Source organism: Scyliorhinus canicula, chromosome 3 (assembly GCF_902713615.1).
Source record: "Scyliorhinus canicula chromosome 3, sScyCan1.1, whole genome shotgun sequence".
Classification (NCBI taxonomy): Eukaryota; Metazoa; Chordata; class Chondrichthyes; order Carcharhiniformes; family Scyliorhinidae; genus Scyliorhinus; species Scyliorhinus canicula.
In genome coordinates, this window is record NC_052148.1 from 125,514,312 (window position 1) to 125,532,475 (window position 18,164).

An 18,164-nucleotide genomic window follows, 5' to 3' on the forward strand; every position below is an offset into this window, starting at 1 on the left:
TTGAAACCAAGTCAACTTCTGCTTCCCGAGGTAAGCTTTTTTTGTAAAAAAGCTAGCCTGAACTGGTTCATAAAGTAGAACTTGCAAGGTTGCTTCAAAGTAACATTGTCCTGCTCTAGCTAAGTCTGCACTGGAATATGGCAGCATTCTAGTTCCCCTCCTGGTTCCTCTGCTTATTTTAGGAAGCTCATTTGATATTCAGATTACAAGTGTTTATTCACTCCAGATGTTTTTAAAGTACTAAAAACATTACAAAGCCAGACAATCCTGTATTATTACAGCACAGGGAATACAAATGGTTTCATGAGACAACCCCCAAGAACCAATATTGGAAAAACAATTAATTTTAGGAGAGCCACAATGTCCTTGTAAGAGTAGATAGGGGATGCATAGCATTCTTTCCTCTCAAAAAAATATGCTTTATTCAATAAAACTTTGCAAAAGCACAATAGTTATTTTGTTGAGGCTCATACCAAGCAGCTCTGTGGTACAGGACTCTGTGCTCTATGAGTTGTTCCCAGGGACGCACAGAACCAAAGGGCTGGAGGATCATAAACTCGGTGAGAGACAGTCTTTCGTCGACCGGAAACTTAATCTTCCAGTGCAAACAGTTATTGTCCAACAGGTGTTGCAGACTGGTACATCCCAAGGTCCAGGACAACATGCTGAGGGGCTTGGGGCTGCCGCCACAGATGGCACAATGGGGGAAGGTCACTGTCTGAGGTCTTTAAATCATAGTACACCAAGGGGCTGGAAAACTTCTACTAAACAGAAAGTTTCTTCTTGTCCATCCATGTTCATCGTAATTTTGTACACATCAATCAGATCCCCCCTCAACTTCTCTACTCTTAAGGAAAACAACCCCAGCCTAACCACCCTCTCTTCATAGCTGAAATGCTCCAGCCCAGGCAACATCTTGGTCAATTTCCTCTGCATCCTTTCTAGTGCAATCATTTCTTCCTACAGTTTGGCAAATATAGAATTAAAATTCCTGCAAGTGCAGAAGGAGGCCTTTCGGCCCATCAAGTCTGTACCGACCCTCTGAAAGAGATCTATACATAAACTCATACCCCCACCCTATCCCCATAACCCCACCTAATCTGCACACTAGGCAGTAATTTTTATCATGGTCAATCCACCTAACCTGCACATCTTTGGACAGTGGGAGGAAACTAGAACACCCAGAGGAAACCCATGCAGACATGGGGAGGAAGTGCAAACTCCACATGGAGAGGCACCCAAGGCTGGAACTGAACCCAGTCCCTGGTGCTGTGAGGCAACAGTGCTGACCACTGTGCCACTCCACTGTCCAACAGCACACAGTCCTCCAGCTGTGGCCGAACAAGGGTTTTATACAGCTTCAATATAACCCCCATGATCTTATATTCTATGCCTCACCTAATAAAAGGAAAGTATCCCAAATGCCTCCTTAACCATCTGATCTACATTCCCTGCTGCCTTCAAAGATCTTTGGGCATCCACCCAAAAGTCCCTCAGGTCCTGCTACCATCCTACTGTTCATTTTGTATTCCCATGCCTTGTTAGTCCTCCCAAAAGGCATCAACACACACTTTTCAGAGTTAAATTCTATTTGCCACTGTTCTGGCCATTTGCCTGTCTATGCCGTCTTGTAATCGAAGGGTTACCTGATTGCTATTTACCACACCACTAATTTCCATGTCATCTGCAAACTTACTGATCATGGGCTGGATTCTCTGAAAACGGGGCTGTGTCTCCACGCCGGTGTAAAACCGCTGGCGTTGCACGTCCCAGTTTCATGCAAAAAATAAATAACGATTACCAGGGGCTGGCACGGACCCGGAGTGCTTCACGCAGCTTTCGCTGCACGAACGGGCCCACGCACTTCCGATTCCGAAACCACGCATGCATACGGCAGCGGCCTCGCCGAACGCCATGGCGTACTCAGACGGCGGACCAACATGTAGGTACCCCCAAGATCGAACGCATGCCCCTGCATCGGACCAGCCCTTTCGCTGCCCCGGCCACCCACTAGGGTGGCTGTGGATTGAGTCCGCAGCCGCCATGCAAGGCACCCAACTGGCCGCACATGGTTAGAACCACACCGTCGGGAACTCGACCTGCTGGGAGTGGAGTATCGCTGGGAGGGCCTCTGGTAAAGGCCCCCCCCAGCCGCGTGGCGTAAATTGCGGACGCGTGGATATTTGGGGCCGGAGAATCACCCGAGTGGCGCCGGGCCCAATTCCATCCTAAAGATTGATTCTCCGCCCCTGCGCCAAACGCGATTTTGGCACGTTTCCAAAACCAGCCCCATATCTCCCACATTCACGTCTAGATCATTAATGTACAATGTAAAAAGTATAATGTCAATTATCAAAAGAATTACAACAGGCTCGAGGCACCTAGGGATGGAACATACAGTATTGAGACAAGTTGAGTTTTATGGCACTTTCTGGAAATGTCTTTTCGATATGCTTTGCAGCATATTTTTACAAATTTTATGAATAAAGTGTATTTGGGGAGGGGGGGGGGGGAAAGAAATGTCATCAACAGGTCAAAACAGCGAGGTAGGGTGATACTCCCTCCAGGGAGAATAGTTACCAGGTGCAGGGAGACAGAATGGTCAATCTATTAGCGCAAATTGCAGAATACCGACAAGTTAAGTTTAGTTCAATTAATAACTTGTTTTGCTGCCCAAATTCCTGATGAGTTGACTTCAGCTATTAGACCAACACTTTTAGTTAGGCATGCGTTTATCCCAGGAGATGAGGGACTGCGCCCAGTATGCATGTCATTTCTGTATTCAACATGCTTTCCTATAGGATATAATGGGAAAAGTGAGATTACGCTATGGAGCTGGGTGATCAGCCATGATAATTATGAATTGCAGAGCAGTCTCAATAGGCTGAATGGCTTCCTCCTGCTCCTATTTTCAATGTTTCTATGTTTCCATCATCTGTTGTAGCTAGAGTGCAGTCCCTTCCAGTTGGCACAAATAGCATTAGCCAGAGGTTGATCAATATTTTTTTACTTTAAGTTGGCTCTTTCTCCCCCCTCTCCTCCTCCTCTCTCTCTCTCCCCCCCCCCCTCAATCTCTGCTTTTTTTCATGTCTTCCCTTACTGCAAGTCACCAGGCATTCCAGTCAGCACAAGGATGTCCCTGCATCAACTCCAATCCTATTGAACTTGGAAGTCTTGCATGCAGACATCCTTGTATTGCAGACTTCAGTTACCCGTTAGCAAGCTCACCGTAGAGCATGCCTTTGGGGATGCAGCCATCAACCACTTAACTCACGTGGCCCAGCCAGAGTGCGGCTGACCCAAGGGCAAACATGCTGGCATATTTCAATGTTTGGCACTGTCTTGCCAGGAGATACTAAATATTTGTCTTTACTTTTTTTGACTTGCATCAGTTTCCCATTTCTCTCTCCCAGTGTTTGCGTGGGTCTCACCACCACAACCCAAAGATGTACAGGCTGGGTGGATTGGCTACGCTAAATTGAAAAAAAAGGATTTGGTATTTTTTTAATATATAAATTTAGAGTACCCAATTATTTATTATCAATTAAAGGGGCAATTTAGTGTGGCCAATCCACCTAACCAGCACATCTTTTGGGTTGTGGGGGTGAAACCCACGCAGACACGGGGAGAATGTGCAAACTCCACACGGACAGTGAGCCAGGGCCCGGATTCAAACCCAGGTCCTCAGCGGCGTCGGCAGCACTGCTAACCACTATGCCACGAGCTGCCCTAAGATTTGGTATTCTAAATTTAAAAAAAAGTTCCCCATGCCCTGCTACTGTAAAGAAGGGGGCCGAGAATACAAGCCTGGCACATGTGGAGCTTTGTGATGGGTTGCACGGTAGCACAGTGGTTAGAACTGTTGCTTCACAGCACCAGGGTCCCAGGTTCAATTCACGGCTTGAGTCACTGTCTGTGCGGAGTCTGCACGCTCTCCCGGTATCGGTGTTGGTTTCCTCCGGGTGCTCGAGTTTCCTCCCACAAGTCCCGAAAACGTGCTTGTTAAATGAATTGGATATTCTGAATTTTCCCTCCGTGAACCCGAACAGGCAGCGGAGAGTGGCGACTAGGGTATTTTCACAGTAACTTCATTGCAGTGTTACTGTAAGCCTACTTGTGACAATAATAAAAGATAGTTTAAAAAAATTATTAGGGCAGCTCGGTGGCACAGTGGGTAGGTAGCACTGCTGCCTCACAGCGCTAAGGACCCAGGTTCGATCCTGGCTCTGTGTCACTGTCCGTGTGGAGTTTGCACATTCTCCCCGTGTTTGCATGGGTTTCGCCCCCCACAACCCAAAGATGTGCAGGGTAGGTGGATTGGCCATGCTAAATTGCCCCTTAATTGGAAAAAATGAATTGGGTACTGTAAATTTATTTTTTTAAAAGATTACTTTCAACTAGTTTGCTGTTGGCCTGCACTTAACTGGTCAACTTTGACATGACAGCTGTGGTGGCTTTGATAATCCTGCTGCTGATTTTGGGATCAAGGGACAGGTTGTTGGCAATTGTTCATCCAAAGTATGTGAAACTGTCGATAATCTCACTCTGGAGAATGATTTTGATGGCAGGTGGAGTCTCTACGTCATGCCCATAACTTCGACCTTCGTGACATTGATCATCAGTCCAAATTCATTGGAGAATGATTTTGATGGCAGGTGGAGTCTCTACGTCATGCCCATAACTTCGACCTTTCTGACATTGATCGTCACTCCAAACACCTTGCAGATCCAAAATTACTGACCTACAAGCTGTTGCAAGTGAACTTTGATATGGGATGCCAGTTCAGCAATTAGCAAACAGCAACTCATAGGCTAGGCCATTACGCACTTTGGTCTTGGTGCACAGCCTTGCCAAGATGAACAGCTTGCTCTCAGTTCTGGCATGCTAGCAGACAACCTCCTATCAGTTGCCGAAAGCAAGCAATAGCAGCATGGAGATAAAGGTGTCAAAGCGAATTGGTGCCAGGACACAGCCCTGCTTTACCCTAATGCTGATCTTGAAAGTCTCCGAAGATGTTCTATCATAACTGACAAAACTATGCATGCTCCTGTGCAAAGAAGAAATAACTCCCAAGAGTCCAGATGAGCAGCCTATGTTCTGCAACAGTTTAAAAAGTCTGTCTCTGCTGATAGACGTCACAAAGGCTTTGGCCTATGAAAGTAATGGTCTTTGCTGTTCGTGGCACTTCTCCTGTAACTGCTGAAGTGAAAAAATCCTGATAACTGTCAATCAGCCAGCTCTGAAATTTCACTAAGGCTGAGGGGTAGATGAGTGATGTCAGGATCTACAATCAAGTCAGAGCAACACATGCAAAGACCTTCCCCACAATACTAAACAAAGGAGGTGCCTTGGTAATTGTTACAGTCCATTTTGTTTGTATCACCCATGTCTTGAGGCGCAAGTCTTTCCTTCAAGCAGACACCAAAAGGTTCACGGAGATGCTGCAGCAGTGCTGGTTTTCCACGTTTGATGATTTCAGGTCAAATGTCATTGTTTCCTTTGCCTCTGGCAAGACAATTAACAGTCTTGTTGAATTCAATTATGGTGGGTACACTGTCCAGGTCCTCCATGACAGAAAGTATGGAACAGTCTGGAGAACTTCTTCACTGCCATTTCCGTTTTCCTCCATGGCTTTGTCCTTCACTATTTCTATCGCCTCTCCGAGCTCTGCAACCATCTGGGTATTTGCACATCTCCGAATTGAATTGCTGAATGATTGTTGGTCACACCTCCAACCACCCAAGCTATATACTCTGAAATTCCCTCCCTAAACCTTCCATCCCTCCATTGTTCATTTCTGGCATCGCTTAAAACCTACATTTTTGACCAAATAGTAGGTAATCTGCCATAACACCTCATTATGTGGCTCTCTGTCATAATGTGTTTAATAATACTGCTGAAACACCCTTGGACATTTACTGCATGAAAGATACTGCATAAATGCATGTTGCCTTTATGCTGTTACCCACTTTCAGCTAAAGCAGGTAGTGGGACAAATAGCACAGTTTCTTTTCTAATTGCTTGGACTGTGGGCCTCATTAGCTAGGCCAGTATTTACTGCTCATCCCTTATGTGCCCTTGAGAAGATGGTGGTTAGCCACCACCCTGAACCACTGTGATATGCAGTGAAGGTATTACTGCAGCGTTGCTAGGTAGGGAGCTCCAGAATTTTGATTCACTGAAGATGCACAATGATACAACAGTCAATAGTCTCCTCTTTAAAAGGCACCAACTCATGGACGTTCGCTCATATTTTAGTTATGTTACAAATCTTTATTTTTGCCTTGTGTAGAAGCCAAGTTAGAGTGAATCTATAGTATGTATTTAATCCACGCAGTGTTGATACAAATCCACTTTCCAGGGGGAGGGACCATGGTTGACCTTTTTCCCCTCTGGTACTGGACACGGAGGCCAATCATAGCAGCCAAAATGCTCTCCTGGCTGAGATCAGTTCACTCAGCACTAGACTATAATCAGATCTGGGACACCAGGGTATTATAGGAGTGGCCAGTAGCACCCAGCAGGTCTCACAGAATGACAGAAAAATTTGGATGTGACAATTACGTCATACCCCACAGGTAGCAATCCACAGAAAAGGGCACAACCCAGTTAGCACCCTATTGCGAAAGCTGTATTCACCCTGCCACCTCTGCCCCAAACCACAGTTAGTGCCTTACTGGCCAGTCCCAATTCAGCAGTTAATATCCTGCTCCCTGGGCTCCCTTGAATGAAATACAAATGCAACCAACATTTGCAAAACAATCTTTGTTGAAATGTGCAACAGGACTATGTTATTTCAAAGCCACACTCGGAATGTAACAGTCAACACTGTTACATAATGACCCTACTTGAAAACATACTGGAAGTGCATCATTTTACAGCAAGAGAGGTTTAAGAGGCTGTGATTTATAATCACAGAATTTACCAATGTAGAATTTTCCTTTGAAAATATTGAGGAAAGGAGAAGGGACTTTCTTGCAAAAGCTTTTATTTCCTGTTGACCACGTAGTTGCGCAAATGAGCATAAACATTTGTCTCCAGGAAGCATGCAAAGTAAATTCATAAAATAGATCAAGTTGAGAGCCTCAAAGAAATGATTCTTTTGTGGAGCTCAATCTGCTGTTCTCAGAGAAAGCAGAGGTCCTTGAATTAGTTTACTATCCGAAGCATTGCTGGCTGTGGAGTTCAGTTGTAAAATATTACACTTCCCCATCTGTACTCATGATAATTAACTAACCTTGAGCCAAGGCACTGGGGAGGGGTGTAAACTATATCAAAAGGCATACAATAGGGCAGCAGGGTAGCATGGTGGTTAGCATAAATGCTTCACAGCTCCAGGGTCCCAGGTTCGATTCCCGGCTGGGTCACTGTCTGTGTGGAGTCTGCACGTCCTCCCCCTGTGTGCGTGGGTTTCCTCCGGGTGCTCCGGTTTCCTCCCACAGTCCAAAGATGTGCGGGTTAGGTGGATTGGCCATGCTAAATTGCCCGTAGTGTCCTAATAAATGTAAGGTTAAGGGGGGGGGGGGGGGTTGTTGGGTTACGGGTATAGGGTGGATATGTGGGTTTGAGTAGGGTGATCATGGCTCGGCACAACATTGAGGGCTGAAGGGCCTGTTCTGTGCTGTACTGTTCTAATTGCGCCTCGACTTTCTTTAAAATGCATCCCTTCTCTCTGGACAGTGGCATTAACTGAGGGGTCAAGGAGCCAACAGTCTCTGGCAACTCACCCATGTAACCAACCTTCAAAAGTGAGCCTAGGCAGCCAATGTTGAGAGCCTGTCTGACCCCTCAGGCCATTGCAGCCAAAAATACACCCTGTAGTCACTGTCATGCATTATTCAGCACGGGCTAATGATAGGCAAGAGGAACAAGATCAACGGCTTTATTTTCTCCTCCCTAGCCTTGGGGTGCAGATAGCAACTGTAGCAATCTCAGTGGGTCAACAAAGGCAGCACAGGCAGAAACAATGTGCAAATATATAAAGTTTTAAGACAGATAACATCCTACTATACTTTATGAAAAAGAACACCAAGTCATGGTGGGAGAGTTAGGAAAGGTGACAAAGAGGCTAATCAAAAAGACGAGTTTTAAGAAAATGAAGGGAGGCAGTGAGATGGAGAGGGAGCACTCCACAATGGGGATGAAGCAGCTGAAGGTTTGACCACTAATGGTGAAGGAAAGGAGAGCAAGCTTCAAGGAAGGTCAAAGTTTGAGGACCAATGCGCTTGACAGAAAACAAAGATGTAGAAGAATGCAAAGCAAACGTGGAGCAAGGCTATTAAGAGAATGGAAGATAAAGATTTTAAACTGTATTGGAAAAGAGAGATCCAATGTAGATGGATGATGGGAGATGATGGAGCGTGACTCGCTGGAAAACAAGATGCAGGCAGCTAAGTTCTTCACAAGTTGGAGTTTGTGAAGTTTGAGAGGACGGCAAGAAGCAGAGTGGATAATTGGAGTCTGCAGTTGACAAAAACAGTTAATAGTTTTGGCTATAGTGGGGTGAAATAGAGGCACAAATAGGAATAGGGAAATAGGGAACAAACCTTGGTTTGTTCGGTTCACTGACACAATTACATAGCCACTGAAGCGTCAGGAATGAGGATTAAAGAGCAATTAATTTTTCTCTACAATCCACCACACACACAAGTAAACAGTAACTGAAAGGCATTGCATTCTACAGTTGACAAACACACTAATTATAAACCACAGCACTTTTTCAAGGGAATTTGCAAATAGTTGACATGAGAAAACCCCCCACAATTTTTCCCCTCAATGGTCTAGTCCAGTATTCTTCCTCCAGCCCACCAGCCTCTTACATAGAATTTACAGTGCAGAAAGAAGCCATTCGGCCCATCGAGTCTGCACCGGTTCCTGTAAAGAGCATCCTACCCAAGGTCAACACCTCCACCCAATCCCCATAACCCAGCAACCCCACCCAACACTAAGGGCAATTTTGGACACTAAGGGCAATTTAGCTTGGCCAATCCACCTAACCTGCACATCTTTGGACTGTGGGAGGAAACCGGAGTACCCGGAGGAAACCCACGCACACACGGGGAGGATGTGCAGACTCTTAACCACAGTTGACTTTTTAAATTGAGAACTGTCAACATGACATCGGCCATCTTAATTTCTCTGTTCCCCGCAATCACTAACCGGTCTCCCTCTGAACTTGCTGCACTCTATTCTCTGAGGTCTAATGCTGACAAGGGTGGTGCTGTAATTGTCTGGTTTCCCAGCCTCTATTTTGCTGAGGCCCGAGTGCCAATTCTCAGAAACATCTTGCTTCCCCCTGGCCACTGAACATCAGGCCATTGTTTCGAGGACCATCACTGACCTGGTGTCCTTTGGAGACCTCATCTCCTCCCAGTCCCCCAAATTTGAACAGCTGACTAATAATAATCTTTATTCGTGTCACAAGTAGGCTTACATTAACATTGAAATGAAGTTACTGTAAAAAAAATCATACCTCCTTCCCAAAATCCAGAAACCGGAATGTCTTGATAGACCTTTCATTTCAGTCTGTTTCTGCCCTACTGAACTTATTTCTTGTTAGCTTGACTATCTTTTCTCCCCTTGTCTAGTGCCTTCCCAGCTACATTTGTGACTCTTAATACCCAACTTCATTTCAACAATTTCTAGTTTCCCAACCCTGTTTCCTCATTACCATGATGTCCAATATCGCTATACCTCCACCCCACCCGGTTGGTATGAGGGTTTTCCACTTTTTCCTTGAACAGTGGCCCAGCCAGTCCCCATCCACCACTGCCCTCCTCCCCCAGTTGAACATGTTCTCTTACTGAACAATTTATGTTTTAACTTTTCTCACTTCCTCCAAATAAAAGTGGTTATGAGTACCTACATGGGCCCTAGTAATGCCTGTCTTTTTGCTGGGCATGTGTAACATTCCTTGTTCGAGTTCTACTCAGACCCCCTTCCCCAACTCTTTTTCTGGTGCATGAATGACAATAATCGGTACAATTTTCTATTCTAGCCTGGAAGCAGAAAACTTCCAATTTATACCCTTCTCTCACCTTCGCATGGTCCATCTCTTACAATTTCCTTTCCTTCCTTTTAAAAAAAATAAATTTAGAGTACCGAATTATTTTTTCCAATTAAGGGACAATTTAGCGTGGCCAATCCACCTAACCTGCACATATTCAGGTTGTGGGGGTGAAACCCAGGCAGATAGGAGGAGAACATGCAAACTCCACACGGACAGTGACCCAGGGCCGGGATTTGAACCCAGGTCCTCAGTGCCGTAGGCAGCAATGCTAACAACTGTGCCACCATGCTGCCCTTCCTTGACTTATTTGTCTCCATTTCCACAACATTATTTTAAAGTCCACGGATTAACACAGCTACCTCGATTACTCTTCCTCACATCCTATTTCCTGTAAAGTCTCCATTCCATTCTCCTGCTTTCTTGGTCTCGATTACATTTGCTCTGCTGACCTTCCACAACTGCGCTTCTGATGTTTTTCTTTCACCTCAATCGAAGATTTCCCTCTTCAAAACGGGTCTAGGACAACTCATCGCGGCGACTCATCGCCAGCCCAACTCATCGCCAGCCCAACTCATCGCCAGCCCAACTCATCGCCAGCCCAACTCATCGCCAGCCCAACTAAAAATTGGCATGGGTTTGGATAGATTAACCAGGACTGGGCATAGGGTTGAAGGGCGGTGTTTTATTTTTTATTGTAATTATCTCAATGCAGCGCCTTCTGCTCAGCCTGCCTCCAAATTAATTTTGAAATCGTCCACCCTGACTCCTACCTCAACCCGACCCAGCATTGACCGAAAATCCAACCTGCAGCCAGACAGTTTTTAAGGGTGGGCCCGTCGTGCTAGGAAATCTCCCGACTCTGAGCGCCAACCTGGGGATAAAGATCCAGGCCTTCGAAACCCGACTAAAGAAATAACAACCACCTGAAAGATTCACAAATTATCTTGAGAGGGAGAGGTCAACAAAAAGTCTTGTTTCTAATCCAGTTTGCATCAGTACAATGCTGCTTTTCATTTTTTTAAATGACTGTGGGAAAACTTACAAGGCGTGTCTCAACTTATTTTTAAAGCACTTAGTTAGTGGAGTGAGCTAAAACAGGACAAACAAAAAAGAATGATTTTGAACGTAAAAGCAGTGTTGGTGCCGCCGACAGCTTTTACCATGAATTAAATTTGAAATACCACCGGTCTGAACTGTGATATAACTTGGTTCGCCGGCCGGTCTATCTATCAAATGCTTGGTGCGGGCCGTTCAAAAGTTACCCGCCGCCGACAGCTTTTACCATGAATTACAATTTTTAGTTGGGCTGGCGATGAGTTGGCTGGCGATGAGTTGGGCTGGCGATGAGTCAGCGGCGATGAGTTGTCCCATTCCCTTCAAAATGGCCTATTTCCCATACTTCCGCTCTCATCCTTCCCCTACCCCAAGAACTGCGATTGGATTCCCCTTGTCCTTACTTTCCACTGCATCAGCCTCCACATTGAAAGGATCATCCTCTGCCATTTCCATCACCTCCAGCATGAAGCCACCATCAAACACATCTTTCCTTCCCTGTCAGCATTCCGAACAGACAAGTCTCTCCATGACACCCGATTCTACACCCTCAAAACCTTGTCCCCTTCTCATGCAATCACACCAGGTATAACATTTGTCCTTTTACCTCCTTTCTCCTCACTGTCCAAGGCCCCAAACAATCTTCCCAGGTAGAGCAGTAATTTACTTGTACTTCCTTCAAAGTAATTTACTCTATTTGCTGCTCACCATACCATCTCCTCTACACTGAGGAGATTAAACACAGACTGGGCAACTGCTTTGCAGGACATTTCCACTCAGTCCACAAGCATGGCCCAGAACTTCCGGTTACTTGTCATTTTAATTTGCCACCTTGCTCTCATGCTCACGTTTCTGTCCTTGGCCTGCTGCAGTGTTCCAGTGAAGCTCAACATAAGCTTAAGGAACAGCACCTCATCTTCCAACTTTACAGCCTCTGGACTCAACATCTGGTTCAATAATTTCAGTCCATGAATTCTGTCCGCATTTTGGTTCTTTTTTATATCTCGTGCTGATTTTTCAGGTTTTGCTTTCGGATGTAGCTGTTCATTATTCTGCTATTCACTCATTTTGAACAAATGCTTGCTTTATTTCTTTACTAGAATCGTTACTACTCACTTTGCCTTTTGTTTCATGGCATCTTTGTCATTTAATCTCTCCCGTCTTTTATGCGATCCCAGATCTTCCCTTTTGGTTTTCTTCCTACACTCCCCCTCCAACAGAATAAAATCCATCACATTTCCATCTTCCTTCAGTTCAACTCAAAAAAATAATTCTCCTTCTCCCTCCGTAGATACTGCTAGACCTACTCATTATTTCCAGCACTTCATTTTTATTTCAGATTTCCGACATCCACCATATTTCGCTGCATGCCAATTGGCTACTATGTTTCCTACATTACAGTGACTACACCTCAAAGGTATTTGATTAACTGTGATGCACTTTGACACATCCGGAGACTATGAAAAGGACCACATATATACAAGTCTTTACTTCTTTGAATACACAATTAGTTACACAAATTCCTAGTGATTGTTACATTGGCTGATTCAGACCGAGCATTGGCAATAGGGGTAGTAAAATCTAGTTTCTGTGTTCCTACATCCTACTATTGATTACTTTTGAAAAGGTTGATATTTCAGGGTCAGGTTTGCAATTGCAGCACTCCAAAAGGTGAAAAGTCCATTGACATTCATCTGTCGGATTATGCAAGAACAATAAACCGTCAAAGTATCAGAGAGCTCCTCCCACCCTTTGAACGATAATATAATGTGGCAATATGCCTTCTGGCAAGGAGAACATTGAAAATAGAAAAAAGTGCTCGCTTTGGGAAAACAGGGACAATTCATTTAGTGTCTCAATAGTTCCCAGTATTTAAACAGTTTAGGGTTTCAGGCGGTGGCTCTAAAAGGGCAGTATGAGATCAATCGCCTGTTATACAAATGAAATTAAATATCAGGCGCTGAGTATCAAGGACAACGGATCCAGTCCCGTCCATTTTGCGTCACCACTCGAGTAATTTCTAACCATGCACTTTAAAATAATGATCACAAATTTCCAACTCAGACACAGTACAGTATTTTCAGGAATGATCATGTTTTGGTGGAAAGCATTTGCCAAATCTTCTCAGAAAACGCCAGAAAAATCACCATACTCAAATGTTAAGAAATAGAGCTCCTCCCTTTAAAAATCCCCAAAGAACTTTATAACAGTTCCTACTTCCGCTCACTTAAGTCTTTACGGTAAATACATACCAAAAGCTGCAGCAACAACTCACTATATCCATACATCCATTGAATTATCAATTGCAATCAGTCATTTCTTTTGCTGATACAAGTTACATGTTTCGGGGGGGGGGGGGGGGGGGGGATCAGCACATTACTCAGTAAATAACGTCTCCTTCTGAAAAAAGTGGCAAATGTTATTCCGGGAAGCGAGAGAAAATAGACTTAAATGTAATTTTAATTAATGCTATACCAGGTCTGGGTAACTTAAGAATCAGTCCATTTTTGTGTATTTAACCAATAAAAATCATTTCGCAAATATTAGGTTTCTTTACCCCTTTAATGAGATAGAAGTTCAACTCGGTTTTTTAAACAACTTTGGCGGAGAACAATACAAATGATTACTGGTTTCTTGCGGGGTGTCCTATCATACATTTATTAATTACAGCTTTGGAATAAAGAGAAAGAAACTTACCAGCTGCTTATGTGTCCACAGCAAAACGTACATCACAGGAGGACGCCTTTTCAGCAGAAATCCTTTCTCTGTAACAATGAGAAACTAAACATTTCCGTTCCCGGGTTCGTCCCGTTTAATAATTCAGCTCACAGTAAAAGCTCTAATTTATTCGATGCTTTCAAGACAGACACACACATACTACCATCAAATCAAACTTCCAACGAGACCAAGTCAATCAATTCCGGCAGCAGTTAGTGGGGGAAGGACCAGCCAAACGTAATCGCACACAGAGAACTGGATAACTGGGCTGAGCCACAAAACGTCTGCAAGATGTGCAGATGCAAATTAGGGGAAAGATGTAGATGTATGGGTGGTTTGCTTTGTACACTGATTACAAACGACAGCATATTTCCAGCTCTAAAAACAACAACTTGAAAAATATTAACCATATACTATTTCTGTTCTTATTTTTGAAATAAAGGCTATAGGAAAAGGCTATGGGGCCTGACAATATCCCGACTGCAGCACTGAAGACTTGTGCTCCAGAACTTCTGCATCCCTAACCAAGCTGTTCCAGTAAAGCTACAACAATGGCATCAACCTGACAATGTGGAAAATTGCCCAGGTGTATCCTGTACACAAGAAACTGGACAAATCCAATCCAGCCAATTACCAATTACCAGTCAAGTGATGGAAGGAGTCATCAACAGTGCTATCAAATGGCACTTACTCAGCAATAGCCTGCTTGCAGAAGCTCAGTTTGGGTTCTGCCAGAGTCACTCAGCTCCTGACCTTATTACAGCCTTGGTTCAAACTTGGACAAAAGAGCTGAATGCCAGAGGTGAGGTGAGAGTTACTGCCCTTGACATCAAGACAGCATTTGACAGAGTATGGCATCAAGGAGCCCAAGCTAAAGTGGAGTCAATGGGAATCAGGAAGAAAACTCTCCTCTGGTTGAAGCTATACCTGGCACAAAGGAAGATGGTCGTGATGGTTGGGGGTCAATCAGCTGAACTCCAGGACATCACTACAGGAGTTCCTCAGGGTAGTGTCCTCGGCCCAACAGTCTTCAGCCGCTTCATCAATGATCTCCCTTCCATCATAAAATCAGAAGTGGGGATGTTTGCGGATGACTGCACAATATTCAGCACCATTCGTGACTTCTCAGATAATGAAGCAGTCCATGTGCAAATGCAGCAAGACATGGACAATATCCAGGTTTGGGCTGACAAGTGGCAAGTTACATTTGTGCCACACAAATGCCAGGCAATGGCCATCGCTGACAAGAGAGGATCTAACCACTGCCCCTTGACATTCAATGGCACTAACATCGCTGATTCCCACCCAATTAACATCCTGGGGATTACCATTGATTATAAGTTGAACTAGACTAGCCACATTAATACTGTGGCTACCATGTCAGGTCAAAGGCTAGGAATCCTATGGCAAGTAACTCACCTCCTGACACCCCAAAGCCTGTCCATCATCTACAAAACACAAGTCAGGAGTGTAATGAAATACTCTTCACTTGCCTGGATGAGTGCAACTTCAACAACAATCCAGAAGCTTGACACCATCCAGGACAAAGCAGCCCGCTTGATTGTTCCCCCTTCCACAAACATTCATACCCTCCACTACCGATGAACAGTTGCAGCCTTATGTGTCATCTACAAGATGCACGGCAGTAACTCACCAAGGTTCCTTACTTAGACAACACCTTCCAAACCCATGACCACTACCATCTAGAAGATAGCAGGGAATCCCACCACCTGGAGGTTCCCCTCCAAGTCACTCACCATCTTGACTTGGAAATATATTGTCTTCCTTTACTGTCACGGGGGCAACATCCTGAAACTCCCTCCCTAATAGCACAGTGGGTGTACCTACACCTCTAGGACTGCAGTAGTTCAAGGAGGCAACTCACCACCACCTTCTGAAGGGAAACCAGGGATGGGCTATAAACGCTGGCATAACCAGTGACGGCCACATCCCGTAAATTAATAAAAATAAATAAGTAAAAATAAAAGTACAATGGACCCATTACTCAAAGCACATACATACTTGAGTACACATTTTAATATTGGTTTCCATAGCCTCTTAGGGCCCATGTCTCATCTCTCTTCCAACTTCAAACAAAATGAGTTCACTGTGTCTGTCAATGTTACACAATAGGAGATGGTGTCAGGTTGTAATGTGGCTGCAACACTACTATTCAGTTCACCCCACACACATTTCAAGTGGATGTCAAGGTGGAATTTTAGGACTGCTTCTCTGTTTAATCATTTATATGTACTTTTGCTGATTATTTGTGGTAGAATCTAATACCATATGAAATATTCAACGTCAACAACCACATTTGGGACACAATCAAACTGGAGAATATTTAGCAACCCTTTTCATTTGTTTGCATAATGCATAATTAACACCTTAAATTATCTTCATATACATCATCATTATAATGACAGAATTTAGGAAAGAATTAAATTAGATAAAGTCACAGGTCCAATAAGACTGTTCTTGCATGAGCACAATGTATGACCATAAGACCACAAGACAGAGGAGCAGAATTACACCACTGGGCCCATCGAGTCTGCTCCACCATTCAATCATGGCTGATATTTTCTCATCCCCATTCTCCTGCCTCCCCCCCATAACCCCTTATTAATCAAAAACCTATCTATCTCTGTCTTAAAGACACTCAGTGATTTGGCCTCCACGTCACAGCATTATCTGACAGAGTCACTGAGTTATCACGGCCTGAATATCATCAGTCATTGAATTTGGAAGAAGAAATGTTTGTGTGCTCTGGCTGTACGGCACCATTTAAAACATCTGGGACTGGAAAACCATCAAGACACACACTGGAGTGAGAGGTTCCAGTACACTCAATGTACAAAGACTTTTAACCAGATAAACAGCCTGTAAAAAGCATTACACGATTCAGAGTGAAAAAAGCGTAATTCCAAGAAGAGTTCCACAGATTCGCCACCCTCTGACTGAAAAAATTCCTCCACATCTCTGTTTTAAAGGATCGTCCTTTTAGTCTGAGATAGTGTCCTCTACTTTTCATTTTTCCTACAAGTGGAAAAATCCTCTCCACGTCCACTCTATCCAAGCCTTGCAGTTTCCTGTAAGTTCCAATAAGATCCCCCCTCATCCTTCTGGACTCCAACGAGTACAGACCCAGAGTCCTCAACCATTCCTCATGCGACAAGCTCTTCATTCCAGGGAATGCTGCCATTATTGAACGTCTTTATTTATACCTCCCCAGCAAAGGGGACAGCAGTGGTGAATATAACAAAATGCTAGATTTTTTTTCAAATGTTCCAATTAAGGGACAATTTAGCGTGGCCAATCCACCCATCCTGCACATCTTCAGCTTGTTTGACCCACACAGACAAGAGGAGAATGTACAAACTCAACACGGACAGTGACCCGGGATCGAGCCAGAGCCCTCGGCGCAATGAGGCAGCACAAATGCTAAATTTTTAAAAATTCATTCATGGGTGTGGACATCGTTGGTTGGGCCAGTGCCTATCCCCAATTGCCTTTCAACTGAGTGATTTGCTAGGCCATTTAAGATTCAGTCACATTACTGTTGATCTGGAATCACATGTAGGCCAATCCAGGTACAAGGACATTAATGAACCAGAAGAGTTTTTACAACAATCTTCATGGTGGAGTGGACTCGATGGGCCGAATGGCCTTACTTCCACTCCAATGTCTTATGGTTATCATTAGACTTTAAGTGCCAGATTTTTACTGACTTCAAACTTCACCAACTGCCATGGTGGGATTCGAACTCAGGCTTGAGTATTGCCTGAGGTAGAACAATAACAAAAGGGAAAATGCTGGAAAATCTCAGCAAGTCTGGCAGCATCTGTAGGGAGAGAAAAGAGCTAACGTTTCGAGTCCAATGAATCTTTGTCAAAGCTAACAGACAGAGAGAGTGGGAAATATATACAGTATACTATGGAGTGAGAATGAAAGATGAGTCAGAGCCACAGAAACCCCACCGGGTGCTAATGGCCACATAAACCAAGGGGAAAGAGTGCTAATGGCAGTCCCCAGAGAGGACAAAAGATGTGAAAGGTCAAACAGCAGGGAGACTAACATCAGAGGATGAACTGTAGGTGTGGGGGGAGGGGAAGGGTGAAGCAAAGAAGAGAAAGGTGCAGGAAAGAAAGAAATGGTAAAAGACAGTTAAAATGAAATGAAAACAAATGGGTCGAGGTGGGGCTGATCATCTGAAGTTGTTGAATTCGATGTTCAGGCCGGAAGGCTGTAGCGTGCCTAACCGGAAGATGAGATGTTGTTCCTCCAGTTTGCGTTGCGCTTCACTGGAACATTGCAGCTGGCCAAAAACAGACATATGGGCATGGGAGCAGGGTCTTTTGTTAAAATGGCAAGCAACAGGAAGGTC

General features: G+C 44.4%; 1 protein-coding gene across 5 annotated transcripts in view; it reads right to left on the reverse strand.

The window, feature by feature from the left end:
• Positions 1-18,164, reverse strand: part of LOC119962941 (probable phospholipid-transporting ATPase VD) — a 363,410-nt gene that overhangs the window by 306,997 nt on the left and 38,249 nt on the right. For 2 of the 5 annotated variants that reach the window (XM_038791263.1, XM_038791264.1), the window contains exon 1: positions 13,760-14,237. The exons of 1 other annotated variant lie outside the window; for it this stretch is intronic. The gene's annotated coding sequence lies outside the window, so the exon portion shown is untranslated. Of the gene's footprint in view, positions 1-13,759; positions 14,246-18,164 lie in introns of those variants that run through there. 2 more of the 5 variants (XM_038791265.1, XM_038791267.1) reach the window with 2 other exon arrangements.